Genomic DNA, 19,807 nt, shown 5'->3' on the forward strand with positions numbered 1-19,807 from the left:
GAATAAAATCAAGGGTCATATATGTAGCAAGACTTCAAACACCAAAAAAGTAAAGAAAAAAAGTATAAGGAGAAGGAAATTAGAGGTATTGTCTCTATTTTAGAATAAGCACATACATCTGCACCACCACCACAAATTAGTTATGGAAGCAGGAACCAGCCAGTGCTTAGAAATTAGCTTAAAATTCTTTGGAAAAAATTTATATTTGATTTATTTTTCATGTTCCCACAATAGAAACCAAAACAGTGCCAAAGTTGTCTTGCTGCAGGACAGACAGAAATTAGAGGGAATAAGTGTAATAATACTATTTTTTAGTATGCATCATAAATGTTCTTTAGTTTTCTCAGTTCTAAGAATTTTTATGCACAATTTAATTCACTCATAAAATTATCATTTTTGCAACATATGAAATGCTACAGATGTTTGAGATATATTAGCTACTATAAACTTACTGGTGGATTTTCTTTTTTTTTAAATTTATGTTTTTTTGTGTGTGTGTTATTGTTCCTCTCAGGTATAATCCCCATAGAATTCCCACCACCAAGCCACACGTGAACCATCACCATAGTCTCTTGTGCTCTTCCAACCCATGTACGATCCCTCTCCCTCCACATCCCCTGCTGAATGTTTTTGATTTATCTTTTGCCTGCTAGTTTTGTTTTTCCCAATACCTTGTTTGGTTCCCCTATATTCTTCCTATAAGTGAAACCATTTTTCTTTTTCCTTCTGACTTATTTCCCTGAGCATAATCCCTTTCAACTCCATTCATGTTGCTGCAAATGGCATGAGTTTATCTTTTTTGACTGCTGAATAGTATTCCATTATGTATGTATACCACATCTTCTTTAGCCAGTCATCTGTTTTGGGGCATTTAGGTTGTTTCCATATCTTACCTGTTGTAAATAGTGTTGCAATAAAGATCAGTGCAGGTTTCCTTTCCTGGTGGATTTTCACTTAAATGCTTTTAAATTTTTGCATACCATTGGAGAGGCCAGTTATTGTGCTTCAGAGAATGGAAAACTATATATGTTAAGATTGTGCCAATTTCTGGTAAGCACATTACCAAAGGAAGTCCTTAAATTGTCTATTTGTCATGTCAGGTGCAGAAGTAGTCGGGTGAAGAAAATGTTACTTTTCAGGAAAAAAAGGTTTTTAAAAATTATTTGTATGAGAGAGGAAGAAAGGAATGAGAGGGAAGAGAGAGAGGGAAAGACAGAGAAACTCCATCTGAAGGGGTGTGAACCTATACTTACAAATCATATACAGTGTTGTAAGCTAATGTTACCTCAATAAAAAGAATAAAAAATTGAAAATAGAGCCTTGGATAGGCCATTGGCCAGAAAAAACCTGAGCTGTGTGGGGTGAGGTAGGTCCCCAGAGGTAATGGTACCTGGCCACATGCTTCTTCAGGCCATATGGACCATCAACTAGAAAATTGCCCAGAGGAGCTACTACAGAGACCTCAGCATCACCCTAGACCCCACAAGGCCCCAGCTGTTATGTCCAACAACCAGTAAATGCCCAAAACAGTAGCGACAAGGAACCACACACAACAAAAGCCCCAACCACAGCAGAGCAAACAATAGGGAGGACAAAAATAAAAATGGCCAAGCAAGTCCTCAGGGGAACAATACACCGCAGAAAGAGAACAAAACCCCAGAACCAAATTGCAAAGACATGGAAGAGCTTTCATACCTGTCAGATACAGAATTCAAAATAAAAATGATTAAGAAAATCAAACAATTGGAACAATATAGAGAACTCTCAGAGAAACAGTGCAGAGATATGCTGGGAAACTCAGAAAAGAAATGAATGCTGTTAGAAAGATGATCAAGGAACAGAAGATCAAAATTAAAACTTTAAATAAGAAAATAATTGAATTGCAGGATGTGGGAATATCAAGAAGGGGATGAAAAATTCTAGACAAAGCCAAAGAAGTAGAACAAACCAAATGGAAAATTGAATCAGTGAGCTTGATGAGGCAAATGGGGAAAGAATCAAAATAGAAAAAGAAAGATATAAGAGAAAGAAATGATGAAACAACACCCAACATGAGGAAAGGTAATAGACAAATCATAAGAATCCCAGGAGAAGAGAGAGAAGAGAACTGAAAAATTGTTTCAAGAAATAATGGTAGAAAACATTCCAAATGTGAAAAAAGAAAATGAACATACTCCTACAGGAAGCTGAAAGAACACAAAGCTGCCTAATCAAAAGGAGACCCACCCGCAAGACATAAAGTAGAAAAATTGCCATTAGTTCAAGATAAGGAAAAAAATAATGAAGCTGAAAAGGGGCAAAAACAGATAATCTATGAAGAACCCTGATTAGGCTAATGCAGCTGTTATAAGGAGATATAGTATTTAAACCAAAGAGAAGAATAATAAAAACCTGAACAATCTGGGCCTCCCCGGTGGCGCAGCGGTTGAGCGCTGGGTTGCGAGGCTGCCTGCAGCCTCTGCAGCACCGGTTTGATCCCTGGCCGCGGGTGAGGGTCCCACATGGAGTGCAGACCTCTCCTGCCACCCGCTGCTCCCCTCAGCAGTGTACTTTGGTCCTTCTGCCTGCTCTGCTCCCCGCTCTGGCTCTGGTGAGTTCTCTCACCCTCCCGCGCTTCTGACTGTACCCAGTGCTTGTATAAATAAATAAATAAATAAATAAATATATTTAAAAAACAAAACAAAACAAAACTGAACAATCAATTAAATAGAACCACCAAAACAAAGGAAGAAATTCCAGCCAAATAAATTACCTTGTCTGTCATTCCAAAGAACTAAAAAAAGGACAAAATTATCCAACAGTCAGCTGAAGGAAGGAAATAGTAAAAATTAGAGCAGAAATATTGAAATAAAAAATCAAAGTCCAAAAGATCAATGAGACTAAAAGCTGGTTCTTTGAAAAAATAAACAAAATAGACAAACCTTTAGCTAGGCTTACTAAGAAAAAGAAGGAGAGAACTTAAAATAGGACCAAAAATGAAAGAGAAGTTATAAGAGATAATGCAGAAATTCAGAGGATAGTGAGAGATTATAATGAATATTAATGTGCAAACAAATTCAACAACCTAGATACAATGTTCAGATTCTTAGAATACTGCAGTCGTCCAAGAATAAATAGGGAAGGAATAGAAACCTAAGCAAACCAATCACAAGCAAGGAATCGAAACCGTAATCAAAACTCTACCCCCCAAAAAAAGTTTGGAGCTAGATGACTTCACAAGGAAGTTCTACCAAGCTTTCAAAGACAAACTAATACCAATCCTGCTCAGACTCTTCCAAAAATCAAGAAAGTAGGAATACTTTCAAACATATTTTATGAGGTCAACATCACATTAATAACAAAATCAAAGATAACAGAAAGAAAAGGTACAGACTAATGTCCCTGATGAACACAGAACCTAAAATCCTTAAAATCTTAGCAAACTGAATCCAGCAATGCATTATAAAAAAATTATACACCACAACCAAGTGGTGTTGGTCCAACCACAAGGATGGTTCAGCATCTGAAATTCAATCAATGTAATTCACCACATCAACAAAAAGAAAGTATGACCCACATGAACATATGAATAGATGTCAAGGAAGCATTTGACAAAATTCAACATACATTTATGATGAAAAATTGTAGATAGATGGAATGTATCTTAACCTCATGTCATCTATGACAAAACCACAGCTAGCATTATCAAAGGTAAAAAACTGAAAGCCTTTCTTAAGGTCTGGTATAAAACACCACTGCTATTTAATGTAGTATTAGAAGTCCTAACTAGAGCAATTAGAAAGCTATGAAAAGAATCCAAATTGGGAAAAGTAAAACAATCATCATTTGCAGATGATATACATAGAGAACCCCAAAAACTAATTAAATCAAACAGTTCAGCAAAGTAACAGGATACAAAATCAATGTGGGAAAATCAGTTGCCTTCTTATATACAATGACCTAGAAGAAGAAATTAGAGTCATGTGTAATCTTACAAAAAAAAAAAATTAAATACCTGGGAATAAACCTAACAAAGGAAATAAAGGAACTAATAAAACATTGTTAAAAGAAATGGAAGAGGGCCTCCCCCGTGGCGCAGCGGTTGAGCGCTGGGTTGCGAAGCTGCCCGCAGCATCTGCAGCGCTGGTTTAATCCCGGCTGCTCCCCGGCCACCAGAGGAGGGTCCCGCATGGCGCATGGCGCGCAGACCTCTCCTGCCGCCCGCTGCTCCCCTCAGCAGTGTACTTCGGTCCTTCTGCCTGCTCTGCTCCCCGCTCTGGCTCTGGTGAATTCTCTCACCCTCCCGCACTTCTAACTGTACCCAGTGCTTGTATAAATGAATAAATAAATCTTAAAAAAAAAAAAAAAGAAAGAAATGGAAGACACAAAAAAATGGAAAGATATTCCCTGCTCATGGATAGGAAGAATCAACATCATCAAAATGGCCATCCTACCTAAAGCAATATCCAGGTTCACTGCAATCCCAGTGAAAATCCCAACAGCATTTCTTCAAAGAAATAGAACAAATATTACTGATAATCATGTGGAACCACAAAAGACCCCAAATATCTAAAGCTCTCCTGACTAAAAGGGAAAAAAATGGAGGTATCACACTTTGTATTTCAAATTATACCATAAAGGCATAATAATCAGAACAGCATGGTAATAAAATAAAAACAGACACAGAATAATGAAATAGAATTGAAAGTCCAGGAAAAAAAACACATATTTATGGGCAACTAATCTGCAACAAAGGAGTGAAGTATATACACTGAGACAAGGAAAACCTCTTCAATAAATGGTGTTGAGGAAATCTGCCACATGCAAAAGAATGAAACTAGATCACAGTCTCACACCATACATGAAAATCAATACAAAATTGATAAAAGACCTGGGTATAAGACCTGAAACCATGAAATACATAGAAAAAGACATAGGCAAAATACTCTATAACATAAACCTCAGAAATATCTTTGCAGACTCATCCTCAGCAAAAAGGAAAACAAAGGAGAATATAAACAACTGGGACTACATCAAACTAAAAAGCTTCTGTACAGTGAAAGAGACAGTAACCAAAGTGAAGAGATACCCTACAAAATGGGAGAAAATATTTGCACACCATGCATCAGAGAAGGGACTGATATTGAAGATGTATGAAGAGTCCATATAACTCAACAAAAAGAAAACAACCCAATCAAAAAATGGACAGAAGAGGGCCTCCCCAGTGGTGTAGCAGTTGAGCGCTGGGTTGCGAAGCTGCCCGCAGCATCTGCAGCGCTGGTCAATCCCCGGCCACCGGGTCCCCCATGGCATGCAGACCTCTCCTGCCGCCCGCTGCTCCCCTCAGCAGTGTACTTCGTCCTTCTGCCTGTTCTGCTCCCTGCTCTGGCTCTGGTGAATTATCTCACCCTCCCACGCTTCTGACTGTACCCAATGCTTGTATAAACAAATAAATCTTTAAAAAAAAAAAAATGGACAGAAGAGCTCCAAAGAAAGACAGATGGCCAACAGGCATATGAAAAGATGCTCATCATCACTTACATCAGGGAAATGTAAATCAAAACCACAGTGGGATACCATATCACAATGGTGAGAATGACCCATATTAAAAAGCAAGCAAACAAACAAAAACCAGAAACAACAACTGCCCATGGGGATGTAGAGAAAAAGGAACCTTCTTACACTGTTGGTGGAAATGTAAACTGGTCCAGTCACGATGGAAAGCTGTGTGGAGGTTCCTGAAAAGACTCAAAATGGATCTGCCATATGACCCAGCAATTCCACTCTTTGGTATCTACCCAAAGAACACAAAAACACTAACTCAAAAGGAAACCTGTACTCCCATGTTTATAGCAGCACTATTTACAATAGTCAAGATAGGGAAACAACTTAAAAGCCCCAAAATAGATGAGTGGACAAGAAGATATGGTCTACATACACAATGAAATACTACTCTGCAATGCAAAAAGATAAACTCATGCCACTTGCAGCAACATGGATGGAACTGGAAGAGAAACCAGGAGAAAGATAGATACCAGATAGTTTCACTTATTTGTGAGCATAAAGGAATTAAGCAAAGGATTTAGACAAACTTTAAAATCGATCCTTGAAAGTTGACCATAGATCTGAGGCATCCAGGAGGGGAGTAGGAGCTGTAGGGAAGAAAAAAGCCAGGAGAGCAGCACAATGGACTACGGTGGAAGATTATGGGTATTTTGGTAGTGGGAGAACTGTGGTGACTATATTTGAGAATAGAAATCCTATGTTATGAAAATATTATCAAGGATGTAATGTTACTTCATTAAAATATTTTTTTTAAATTGAAAGCAAACAGAAATCTTGGGATATAATCTAATCAGTCTTGGACTGGGAGTTGCTACCATTAGCGTTTGCTACATTTTCTCATGGTTTCTTTCTTCACTCTGAAAACTGAAACTATGCCCAAATTGAAACAAGTATTTCTATCTCTTCACATGTTTATTTCTTGAATTATGAGGAGTGTTTTTAAACACAGATACATTTTTTTTGCCTGATGCAGACTGTGAAGATTGAGAGTTTGCTTCATGTTGCTGGAAGAGGTGCTTGGCGGAATCCCAGGCCACATTCCTAGACCAAACTGTTGAAGGTGTTCTCTCTTAAGCAGCATTGGGAAAGTACATCCAGCACTAACATGTGGGCTGATAATGCATCTGAAGCCACAGACAATATGCTTATCTAATTGAAACATAAAGCCAGCAGACAATCTGTTGAGTGATAGAATCTGGATCGTGTACATTTACCCAAATGTAAAATACTCTGATTAGGTTAAAAAATCAATTGTATAAATACAGGATGCAGTGGGGATTTGGGACAAGGTTTAGGGTCTGACTTTGTGAGATTGTAGAAAAGAAACATGGAGATTTTAAATAACTGCGGGTACAGTGGGAGCCTGTGGCACTGGACTGGGGGTGGTTAACATAACTACCGCCATTTCGTTCTGTACTTAGAGAAGCATAGTATTCAAAAAGGGGAGCTTATCGTTCTTTCCTACCTTTTAAACAGACTATAGACTATTATCTTCAGCTCAAAAAACTGAAAGAGGTTGCCAGTGTCTATCTTTGACAATCCATGTGTACTGAGATCCTTGTCACCAGAAAGCACTGGGAACTTGAAACTTGCTGGTTGAGGAAATCTGAATGAGTGGTTCAGAACAAGAAAACTTGAGTAGAAATGGCAACTGGTTTTTGTCACCATTAACAACCCTAAGCACCTGATGGTGCTACCTGGAATGTTAAATTCAAAGAATTCCAAAACTGTCCAGCCTCAGTGAGAAAGAATGTTCTGATTGTTAATGCCCACCGTGGCTGGGGATTAGAATGGCAGCTTGTGTAATATGTTTTTGACATCCTTAGAGTACAATCTTTACAAATGTGAAAAGCTAGCATATGGAGGAAGGAGTAGGTTTATTTTGTGCTTTCCCAGAGAGCAGATCTAGGACCAGTGATAAATTTAGGTTCCCAACATAGTATCTAGAAGAACTTTCTGTTCCATTTAATTAAGCAAATACTGAATGCCTTTTGCATACAAATACTTTAATAGGGGCATCTACAACCTAACAAAGAAAAAAGGAGCCTTCCTGGACTATGATTCCTTTTCTTGTTACAGTTTTTTCTTTTCTTTTTTTCTTTCATAAGTCACTGAATGAATAGAAAACCCTTTAAACCAAGTGATAGGTGCACCTCACTAGATCTGGAAAGGTTATGGGAACATCCCTACAGACTGGACCTCTACCCATGCCAGAACTTTCCCTCAAAGTCAAATCCAACTCCTGGGTGGCTCACTAGCCATGATCATCTCAAGCTGGATACTACCAAAGCTGTGGACTGCCCCCCATGGGTAACTGGCTCTACTCCTTGCCTTCCTTGACCTAGGTGAGGTTTGTTGTTTTTTTTTTTTTAATTATAAAAAAAGGGACAAAGCCACAATGAAAAGCCACTTCACACCTAAGATAGGATGGCTGAAGGCAATAAGGGTAATATAGATGGGTGAAAATGTGGAAAAAGTGGAACCCTCATCTCCTGCTGGTGGGAATGTAAAATGGTGTAACTACTCAAAAAGTTAAACTTACAGTCGCCTTTTCCTTGTTATAGATGTTTAACCAGAGACGAAAGCCCTTTTAGGAAGGAGACATGCTGAAGTGAGTGGTTGGAGTTAGGTACACTCTGAAGGGCTTTTGTACTCCTAAGTTTTTCAAATGTATTGATCATAGGTGTGCTTCTTATTTTTAGTTCACATAGTTTCCTAATGAGGACAATCAGCTATTTTTGTCTTTGAACCCTCTGAGATACGTACATTTGAAATATCAGAAATCCTTCTCCTTTCTTTGCAGAATGCTGTACATTTACTTTTCCACACTTATATATGGATTCTCAAAATTAGTTATTTTTCCTTTGGATCAGATAGAATGGAATGCTTTTTTTTTTTTTTTTTTTTTTAAAGATTTATTTATTTATTTATTTATACAAGCACTGGGTACAGTCAGAAGCGCAGGAGGGTGAGAGAGTCTACCAGAGTCAGAGGCAGGTTGAGCAGAGCAGGCAGACTGATGAAATACACTGCTGAGGGGAGCAGCGGGCGGCAGGAGAGGTCTGCGTGCCATGTGGGACCCTCGCCCGGTGGCCGGGGATCGACCAGCGCTGCAGAGGCTGTGGGCAGCTTCGCAGCCCAATGCTCAACTGCTACGCCACCTGGGAGGCCCTAGAATGGAATGCTTTTAAAAAGAAAAGTCATGATCAGATTTAGATGCCTCAATTGCTTAAGAAATTAACATTTGACATTAGATTTTTTAGACAGGTCAACAACTCAACTAAAAAACTTCTTCCTATTCACCTTCCTCTCTGGAAACATAGCATCTTTAGATATTACAGCTTTTCAAAGAGTTTCTCTTTTTAATGTAAGCTGTGAAAAAATTTGACCCTACCCCATCAGGCTTTTATCACATTTATCACTTTCTTTGCTCTTCTGTAGAGTGGTTGGAGATTTCCCAACATGGAGATGTATGAATGTGTGTGTTTCAACCACAGGCTGCAGGCCCACTCATTCCTCACGGACATCTATTCTCTCTGATCTCGTATTGCTTTCAAGTACAAACGTTGCCTGACAGCAAAGCAAGCTGTTTGCTATTTACATTCCCTATAGGGTTCTGTTTTCTCCTATTTCAAAGCTTTCCTTCTATGAGTCTTTTATTTATTAATTCACCAAGCACTAATTGAGTGCCCAGTGGGTGCCAGGCAGTGAGGTAGATGGGGTTTCTTTTCCATATATCGATCAATCCATTTTCAGGTGCTATTTGATAAGGAACATCACTGATTTGCCCATATAATACTTCTGTGACCTATTCATGTACTTCAAATGCTCACAGTTCATGTACTCATACTCCAGATATTTCATATAATCATATTTCACAAAAGCCTTCCATGACCTATCTTTATACTCATACTTACAAAAAAAAAAATTTAAAAATCTGTTGAGCAAATTCTCTGAGTTACTGCAGAACTTCCTGCCCATAGTGTATTTTCAGTGGTGATCCTGGAACACTTTAGATGAATAATTTTAAGAGATGGTTTTCTTATCCCCCTGACTTTCAGGTGTCATATTATGTCTAAATTAAGACAGTGACAGTTCTTCTTAGATAGTGTGAAATAATTTGCAGTTTAAGGTCATTTCATAAGGAACTGTAATAATGCCTGTCGAAACTACAAGAGTAGAAGGAAAACTTCTGGATCAAAAATGCTGTTCATTTCTACTGGTTCTAGGATGGATTTTCCCCTTACTTAAAAGGCTATGTTTAGGCCTCTAGGATTCAGGAATTTATCTTTTACTTGGCAGTGTTTATAAATCCTGTGTGTTTTCTTCTGACAGAAACTTAAATGGTGAGAACGCTTCCATTTACTGGAAGATGGTTACATGATTATGCTGACTAAAGAAAAGATGGAAAAATCAGTATAGTGAAAACTATCTTGCCTTTAAGCGTCAATCAAAAAGCATACTTCAATTTAGTAATGGTATCTCTTTAGAGCTTACTAGAAAACACTTCTCAGTCTGTTGACTGTCCTTGAGATGTGAAGTCAGGAGGCATTTTTCTTCAAATATGTGAAATAAGTAAGACTCTATATGTAGTATTCACAGGTCATGTAAATTGTGTCAATATAACAAGAGAACAACTCAGAAAAGTTTCACCTCAATACACAGGAAAGCAAATTTTTGCATAGTTCTTTTGTGAATCTCAACAACAACAACAAAAATCACAGGCCCAGGAAATGGTAATATGTCCTACTCACCTTCAAATACCAAACTTATAGTTATTTTCCTGGCTGTCTTTTCCACTTCTGAGCAGGGCAATGAGAATAATGCTAGGGTTAGGGTTGGCTCTGTTTTTCCTTCTTTGAAGCAAAGTTAAGGAATAGTCACACCTCCACTAACCTAACTTAATGGTATGTATAAATATAAATAAATTGTAGGACTTTTTCCCCCTAATAAAATCTTAAATGAAACCCCAATACATAAGACAAAAATAAGCAGTGCTGTTCTAGTCAAACTACAACTACAAGTGTCAATATGCTGTCCCCTTGACCTTAATTTTGCTCCCTGCAAGAGGCCTGCTCTGTAAAGCCCATATGGAAAATCATTGTTCTAGACTAAAAGTCAGCAAATAAAAATTCCAAAGTCCTAAATCTTTCTTCCTTGTGAAAAATGGCTGTCTTCTCCCCACATCTGTGGACATTCTTTGCATTAAGGGTTATGTTCAGGGCCTTCCTGGTGGTGCAGGGGTTAAAGTTTCAGTGCTATCAAACTATCATTAGCCACTGCAGCATGAGTTCAATCTGCAGCCAGGGAGCTAAACCCCATGGCACAGCAGACCTTTCTTGTCTCTCCTGCTGCTCCCCTCAGCAGTGTATTTCAGTAGATCCACCTGTTCTGCTCGCCACTCTTGTTTCCTTTTTTTCCTTTTTTACATTTTATTTATTTTTTTACCTTAACATTTATCATTTTTTAATTTTTTTGGACAATATTTGCTTCCCCCCATCCCCTCAGATTGAGTCCCCATAGAATTTCCTTCCCCAAGGCACCCATGCACCTCTCCACTCTTGTTGGTGGTGAATCCTCACTCCCCGCACCTCTGGCCTAGTTCTTATATGCATAAATGAATAAAATAAAACTTTTAAAAAAATAAAAAGGGTTGCATTCAGCCACTTGTTCAGTGTGTTCATAAATGGCAATATGATGAGGTCCATACTTTTTTTGTTGCATGATTTTTAGAGATATTCATAGATAGGTCTAATAGCTGAGAAGTAATTCAGGATGACCTTATTGTGAAGATTTCATTAACTCATTTTTATAAATCATTAAGTTCTATAATGATAATAAAATTTATTATCACCAATACTATTTCTTTTGAAATGCTTTTCATAACCTGATATCGAACATACATTTGTCTGGTTCTAAGACCCTAAAAATGACTTTCTTAAAACCTGGAAGTATCTATTATTCCAGAACTTCTGGTCAGTCTTCAAAGTCAGTCTCATAAAAATAAGGGGAACCCCCATCATTCCTGTTGTAAGCAGTATTAAAGGTTACAAAGATTTAACCTAGTGTAGAGCACAAGTAGGCATTGGATCTGGAACCTAAATTCAATTGGTTTGTCATCATTAACATTCCAACAGGATTATATTGGCTAATGTCATATGTCGGCAGGATTGCACAGTTAAATAATAAACTTGTCCAGAAGGTATAGTGTTCCATATATTAAAAAATGCATATATGTTTCACTCCATTTGACCCTATAAATAGCCCTTTGGAAAAGATTGGAAAGACATATTCCCTTATAACAGATGAGGAAACTGAAGCTTACAATAGCTACATAAATTGTTCCAAGATATACACCTATAGAGACGGAGCAAGGATTACAGTCCAGTAACTTCTCCCAACCCATCCCTCTTACCATAAGTGTGACTCTATAACCATTACCTGCAATGGTCAAGTAAAAACCATATTTTCCCCTTGAAACATCAGAGTACCTGGCAGATGCAAGCTAATATCACCCTAGCCTAGTGTCCACTCTTTCTGTAAAGCAAACTGGCAACCTTTGGTGTGCCAAGGACAAAAATGGCGATGGGATGATAAAAAGAAAAAAGTTTATTCTTAGGAGCTTTTGAAGTTACTTTTTTCCTTTTTTAAGAGAAAAAAACTCAAGGGGAAAAATGAATATATGATAACTGATTTCCTCCTGTACCTTCTTATTTATAATTTTGCTTAAAACTGAGGATCCTGGTGAATGAACTATTAAGAACATAAGAGAATAGAGGAACCCAAACATGATCATTATTAGATTTACTTTGAAACTTAAAGAAAAGATATAGAAATCAGGTCCTACTCCCTGAGATTCGTAGGTTTGGGACAGGACTTGGACATGGGACATGTTTAGACTGCCACAGGCAGTTCAGATGTGCAGGAAAATTTGAATTGCTGAATTAGAAACTAAATCAATTAAATATCCTGTGATTTTTAGAGAGACTTATAATTTATTTCATGGTCCAAATACTTGGATTAGAACATGGTTAGAAGGGATTTGCAGTCTTGTAAATAACCAGAGGTTCAGAGACCTTGAGAGCAGAAGATAATCTTTTGACTTGAAAGATAGTTCCTAATCAGAAACTTTCATTTGAAATCAAAAGCCTGGGACAACATTGCTGAACTGAAGGATTGAGTTGGAGTCCAGATCCACTACTTACTAGATGTGTGACCTCGTACAATTACTTCATATCTCTGTTTCAACCTCTTAATAGGGCAGTAGTGGGGATTAAATGTGTTAATACACGCAAAGTGTTTAGACCAGTACTTGGCAATAGTAAATGCTTAGTGAATTTTAGGTACTGTAGTTGTTATTAGCATTTTCCAGTCCCCAAAGAATAGCTTTTATAACTTATCAAGACAACAAAAATAACTTCCTCAGCATATTTCTTGTCTATATTTGCATCTCTTACGCCAGAGTTGACAAGACTGAACCTCTTTTTTCTAATTCTTAGAGTCTTATTAGTTTATTCATGACTTGTTCTGCCATTCTTTCATCTAAATCCTACTCATCCTTCAATTCCCAGCTCAAATTCTATTTCCTCTAGAAAGACCCTCTCCCATAGCAAATCTGCCCTATCTGAATTCCAAGGTTATCTATATGATTTGCATTTCATAGCTAATTACATAAGTGATTGTACAAACATTAAATCATTATTAGGTATCTCTCGTGTCAGAGTCATTGCTAGGAGCTGTATATATAATGTTCTAGTCTAGAAAAATATTCTAGAGTACCCTACTCAGGATAGTCTGTGATATTAAAGAAATATTTCCTAAATAGAAATTTCCTAAGCGCCGAGGCTTGGAGCCTACATTCCTGGACTATTCCTGATGGCCAAATTTAATGACAAGCTCACCACCTACCAGATCTGTGACCTTGGACAAGTTACTTAAATTCTCTGTGCCTAAAATAATATTGAGAGAAGTCCTTTCCCCCCAGCCTTGGAAATTTGTTTCCTAAAAAGGAAGACTAATAAGGGAATGTTCTGGCTCTTTCCTGTCCCTATTACTTGCTCCTTTCTGTGAGAAGAGATGTGATTATTCTGATTTGAGACTTTCTTTCATCCTTTGGATTATACAGCATGTAAAGAAAAGGAACAGACCACCATGCTGAAATTGAACCCTCTTCTCTCTTGCCAATACATTAATTTGACATTCATGGCATTTAGTCATTATACAGTAAGCAATACATGTAGAGCTGGCTTTGTGCAGGCCCTGCCCAGACTTCTGCCCTCTTAGCCTCTGTTTTTCTACCCCAACTCTGTGAATCCCAAGGGCATAGTTCAAGATAGTGGAAAGTAGGCCACACCCTGTTTTCTGTACACCTTTGCTAACTTGAAGCTGACTCTATGTTTGTTTCCCATTTGACAACTTGTTTCTATGCTGTTCTCAATTGAAAATTTCAAGGGGAAGAGGTATGTGTACCCCAAATATATAATAGTAGTTGAATAAATGTTAAGTTTTTTTCAAGGTTGAATGAGATGTGGTCTTTGTCCCAAAGAAGCTGTCTTATATGTTAGTTTTTTTCCTTCCCCTGTGTTTTGTTTTAACTCTACAATTAAAACAGGGAACACTTAAAGCAAAAACTCTGTCTCCTATATTGTCATAGCCCATTAGCACATAGTGGATGACATGAATATAGAAGGTGGCACCTATAGTAGGCACATGTACAATAGATGACAGCATGGGTACTTGCTGGATAATTGAATACATCCTTCATGGAAAAAGATCGAGATTTCAGTGTTGTCATATTCAGGTAGGAAAGCACTCTAAATCAGTTCTTCAGTAAGTCTTCTGATTTCCAGCTTAATATAACCCCAGAAATTCACCAACATTGACTTCTTCATGCTTTATGAGATATCAGAGAATACAGTCTTCTACTCTGTAAAATATGATCTATATTGAACAAACACTGAACCAACAACTTCCTTCCTCTCTGCTTTTCGTTCTCTCTTTGGGGAATGCATATGCCAATTACTGCATGTACCACATTGAGCTGCAATTGTTGGTCTATGTGTCTGGCTCATTTCCCATCCCTCCCTGTAGCAGTGATGTCCCCAATGGCAGGGATTCTGTTTCATTCATTTGGGAGTCCCTGGTGTCTGCACAAGAATGTCTGCTAAATGAACAAAAAGTTGAAAAGTGAATGTTCGGAAAAGGCTGTTTGTTAATCTAAGCTATACATTTGACTGGAGGAGGAGAGAAGAAGAAACAGAGCTTTTAAAACACTTGTGGGACTTTTTCCTCATGGAATAAACATGGTCTACAACTGAATTTTCTTCACATAATAGAATCACAGAAACAGCTGGTTATGACCTTTAAGCCTTACTCGAACAATGAGAGCTCTGCTGATGAAACAAACTTGTGTTCCTGACCCTACCTATACATCGGTGGCATCAGGTCATTGTCCCTGTGTTCCCATAACATCTTTTTAAGAATTGTTTTTATCTTGTAAACCTGTAACTAAATGATTAGCTGTGTGAAATTGATCCTGTGTCGGTAACTCTGAAATGCTACCCTTGAAAGCTATTAATCTGGGAGTGTGCCCACCTTCATAAGTCTCTCATTTTCTTTTTCTATTTGAAAGGTAGTAATGAATAAAACTTAGGATTTTTGTCACTTGAAAACTCCATAAGAGGTGCCAAGTTAATTATTGCTATTTTGCACAAAGCAACCTTGAAAATTATTATCCTAAAGCAAAATACATTTTAACTCTAAGTTTTTAAAAACCTGTGCTGAATCAATAAACAATTCATTGACTAAAACATAATGCATTTATATTCTTAATCAAAGGCAGTTTTAGACTGATGTGCAAGAGGAGATTCTGACTTATAATAATAAGACATTTCTTTTTTTTAAGATTTATTTATTTATGCATACAAGAACTGGAGTGTAAGTCAGAGGTGTGGGGGGTGAGAGGATTCACCAGAGAGCGTGGGGAGCAGAACAGGCAGATCGACTGAAATACACTGCTGAGGGGAGCAGCGGGCAAGGCAGGAGAGGTCTGCTGTGCCATGTGGGTTGCAGTAGCTGATGATAGCTTGATAGTGCTATCTTTAACCTCTTCACCACCAGGGAGGCCCTTTAAAGACATTTCTGCAAAGAAACACAAACTGCTATGAAACATGAGGCTGGCTTCAGGTGAGAGGACACTGGATCTGACCCACCATGACCCTGCACTTCTCAGCAGAGCCTCATGTCCAGTCCATCATTCATTAAGAGGTGGTGCTGGAATGTACTGTCATTTAGAAAGGAGCTTTTGATTTCTGAGTTCCATAAAGCTCTCTATTTTCCTGAACAGACTTGTAGAAAGCAGTACCAAGTTAGGGCTCCTCCAGGGACCTTCCTTCTGCAGTTCTTTTCCACCTCTTGGAATGTTTCACTTGAAGCAGGCGAGGAAAGCAACTCTTGGGTTTCTATGTAGTTTACTATTGTGGTACGGCTTTGACTATCCATTTCATGGGAGATCTGCTTTCCAGATGAGTGTGCATATGGAGATGAGAAGTTTCTCTCTCTCTCTCTCTCTCTTTTTTTTTTACCTTTCTAAAAGAGTGGTTTCTCATTCAGTTTCTAGATGTGGAGTAAAAAGTCCTCTAAGAGCATTTTTCAGACGTGTTTGAAGTCTGCATCTAATTTTGGAAGAAGGTAGAAGACTTCCCTGATTGTGACTGGCGCATGTCTCCAACTGTACTAACACAGAGAATAAGGGCCCTCCTTTCAGATTCAACATGAGCTTGCATTTATAGGCCAGTCTGTATCCTTAGAGTGTGCCCCCAGTGTCTCCTTGACTTCCCTATTGCAGAATTTACCGTATATCCTATTGCAAATGAGCATGTGCAATTTAATCACATGTCTTCCTTGTCGAGTCTTTTCTGTGTTCTCTTTATGTTTGCATTCCATCTTTTGAAGGTTTCTCTCCTCCCCGCCATCTCAGTGTGTCAGAGCAGGCCCTTTGGGAATGGGTCTTGTTCTCCGCCTATGATTGGCCATACTCACCCCTCAGGCTGTTGAGTTTCTCCACAGTAGTTTTGTAGAGTTTCCCTTTCAAGGAGAAAGCCCTTTTGAATGGGTGGTAACCCTCAGTATGATTCTGTGAGTCAGGCAGGTAAGAATTTTCATTCTGCTCATATCAGCAAGTTCCTTGAATTGTTTCACCCATGAATTTGCCCAGTTTGTCATTAAAAAATGGCCAATTATTAGCCATTTCATAGGGGTAACTGATTAGCCAGTGCAAAAGGCAGGACCAGAAAAGAGGCTTTCTGTCCCCACCCCCAGAGACTGCCCTCAATGCCCAGCTACCCCGATTTGCACAGTTTTGTTGTTGTTTTTTTTAACCCCAGGGAAATGTCCCAGAAGTTGAAATGGTACCCTTCACACTTCCTGAATGTAAACACCACCAGGACACTCAGCAAAGAAATTAGTGTAAATCTCTTGAGTGTCTATGGCATCAGAGCAGTGTGGGAAGACTTTTGGTGCCAAAGATGAAGACATTAGGTTAAACATATTTTTAATGATTGTTTTAAATGTAGTTTTTTGATAATTTCTTTGCATGGTTCAGAAATCAAGCAAGTATTAAAAACTCTTCATGGAGAGATGCCCACCTGGTTGTTCCACCCAACACATACCATCTATTGGTGATCATCCATATTGGTCACATGTGGATTCTTTATAGTGTATCCTTAGTGTGTGCCCCCAGTGCCTCCTTGACTCTTTATGTTAATAAAAGTCAATCTGAATATGTGTTATTCTCTTCTCTTTTTTAAACAAAAGCTTGTATTTATACCTACACTGTTCTGCATTTTGCTTTTATTACTAATATATTTCAAAAAGTTTTCCATTGAGTATTAAGGAGCTAATTTATTTTTCTTTGCAATTGCATGAATTCTATTGTCAATATATATACTATAGTTTATCTACTTTCCTATAGCTAGATTTTAACTGATATTTTTGTTAATGTATGTCTTGTTGTAGTTAATAATCTTGTACATGCATCCTTTCATACCTGTGTACCTACCTGTACATTATTCCCAGAAATGGAATAGCTAGAAAAGCAGGAAAATTCACTTATAATTTTGGTAAGTGCTTCTTAATTGTCCAGCAAAGCACTTAAACTCTTTGTAGTTCCACCACCAGTATATGAGAATTCCTGTTTCTCTACAACCTCACTAACAGAGCATGTCACTATCTGAAAGATGGGACACAAAAGACAAACTTCTGAGTGAGGTCTCAACTCATACTCAGTCCCCCATTTGCAGTAGAAATACTACACATTTCCAAGAACTCTTCTAGGCATCAGTTCCAATGGAAATAATGCCTCACCTCGGTCATAGGCTTATGCCAAGTCTAGTGACACATCATGGAATGGACCCACGTTGCCACTTGCCATTCCCTGCAATGGAAAGTTGGGCTTGCCTTCATTATTCACCTAGCTAGCAATGGTAGATCGAAGGAGCACAACAGTGTTTATTGTAAGCAAAAAGGAAACTGTTCTCTACCAGTCCACTGTCTTTCAGACTTTCAACACTCTTTTGCCAGTTGTTAACATTATTCTTAGGGACTGAGTTTAAGAGATAGATACCAAAACATGGAAAATCCTGCTAAACTTGGAATTTTCATACCCATGGGGATTCTCTTTTGAAGGATGATTTGTACTTCTGAATCGGAGTTTTGAGAACAGGCCCAGAGTCTGAGGACCGCCGGCGGGCTTTCTCCGTTCTTGTCTTTAGTAAGGGAAGAATTCAACGTTGAGACCAAAGTTACAGAGAAGCAAGAGATTTATTGATAGGACAGGGGATAGGAAATCTCTCTGAGTAGTGAGGGGTCTGGAGTGGGTAGCCACTGAGGTGGCGAGAAGCAGGAGTTTATATGGGTATAGTGGGCAAGGAGTGGGGGTTCATTTGTTGGGTATCTCCATGTTTTGTTGCTGATTGGCTGGACCCGCAGGGTTTCCAAAGCTACAGAGGTTCACTGAGTTTGAGGGGTTCTTCTAGGTTACTGAGGTCCACTAAGTTGTGGGGTTCTCTTAGGCTACGGAGGCCCACTGAGTTTGTGGGATTATCTTAGGCTACTGAGATTCACTGTGTTTGTGGAGCCTCCTAGGTTACTGAGGTCCACCGAGTTTGCCCATGTTACCTGGCTTGGCTTTCCAAAACTAGCTTTGGTCCATTGCTTGAGTACTGTGTTATTGTGATGCTGTTCTGAACTCCCCAGTCAGACTGATAACTGGACCTAGGGCACCTGGACTTGGAGGGTGGAGTGGTGGGGGGGGTCCATCCCAGTGTTTCTCATTTGGGCTGATAAATGGACTTAGGGGCTTCGGGTGCCCTGTTCCTAACTGATTACCTATGCCCATTTCCTAACTTCCTCCTTCACTTCCCCCAAGATTTGTGATTAATTACTACTTTTAAGATAAATTAAAACAGCCAGTGTCCAATGTCAGTATTGAGCTATAATGCAGTATTGCTAACCTCCCTTAAAGTTGCCAGGCAATTTCCTGTGTTACACAAATAGGGTATCTATAAAAATACATGATTTATAGTTTAGATAATGGCTTCATGTTTTGAAAAGCATATATTCAGATCATCCTCATATAATTCCTCACCATTCTCACTAGAAAAATTGATTCTCAACTTTGTTTTTCTCCTAGGACAGTGTACTCTGTTTAGGAAAAAAAAATTCCCTGCAATTTACTGGTTAGAAACGTATGGTCAGTGGAGCCTGGCAGAATGGTTAGTCCATCCAAATGGACACTCTTCTATTCATAGAATTTTGGACCAGACCCTTTAAAAGGGAAAGCCTCTACTCTTCCCCCATACAGACTAGTAGTTCTTAGGGAGTTACACTGATGACTGTATCTGGTCTACACAAGAAATCATCCCCTGTGCAGAGGGTGGACTTCACAAGTTAGCTGTCACACCACTGACACATGCACATTTTCTTTTGTTAATACCTGTGAAGGCATTCACAACAGGCATTTCCAGTTTGTTGTCAGACTCCTCCTACTGCTTCTCTAGAAGTCTGCTCTCTCTTAAGGGCTGACTGTGGCTGGTAGCAAGGTGCTCTGTCTTCCCTGCTACTCTTATCTAACCCTGTGTGAGGGCTCCACTCCAAGACCCTGTTCTTTTCACTGTTTAGACTTGGTTGTCCTGGTCAGCACAGACTCAGTCCACACCATCTGTTCTGCCAATGTTATGGTCTGGCCTAGTTTTCCAAACCACTT

The 19,807-nt window shown here is 38.7% G+C and overlaps 1 protein-coding gene across 6 annotated transcripts in view; it reads left to right on the plus strand.

Annotated features, from left to right (window-relative positions):
- BDNF (brain derived neurotrophic factor) overlaps positions 1–19,807 on the plus strand; it is a 67,951-nt gene that overhangs the window by 31,328 nt on the left and 16,816 nt on the right. Inside the window, exons 1-2 of one of the 6 annotated variants that reach the window (XR_008553468.1) lie at positions 7,315–7,889; positions 16,156–16,202. The exons of 4 other annotated variants lie outside the window; for them this stretch is intronic. The gene's annotated coding sequence lies outside the window, so the exon portion shown is untranslated. Of the gene's footprint in view, positions 1–7,314; positions 7,890–16,155; positions 16,203–19,807 lie in introns of those variants that run through there. One more of the 6 variants, XM_037522539.1, reaches the window with a different exon arrangement.

Source organism: Talpa occidentalis, unplaced genomic scaffold (assembly GCF_014898055.3).
Source record: "Talpa occidentalis isolate TD23 unplaced genomic scaffold, MPIMG_talOcc4v2.1 talOcc4.3, whole genome shotgun sequence".
NCBI classification, from domain to species: Eukaryota; Metazoa; Chordata; class Mammalia; order Eulipotyphla; family Talpidae; genus Talpa; species Talpa occidentalis.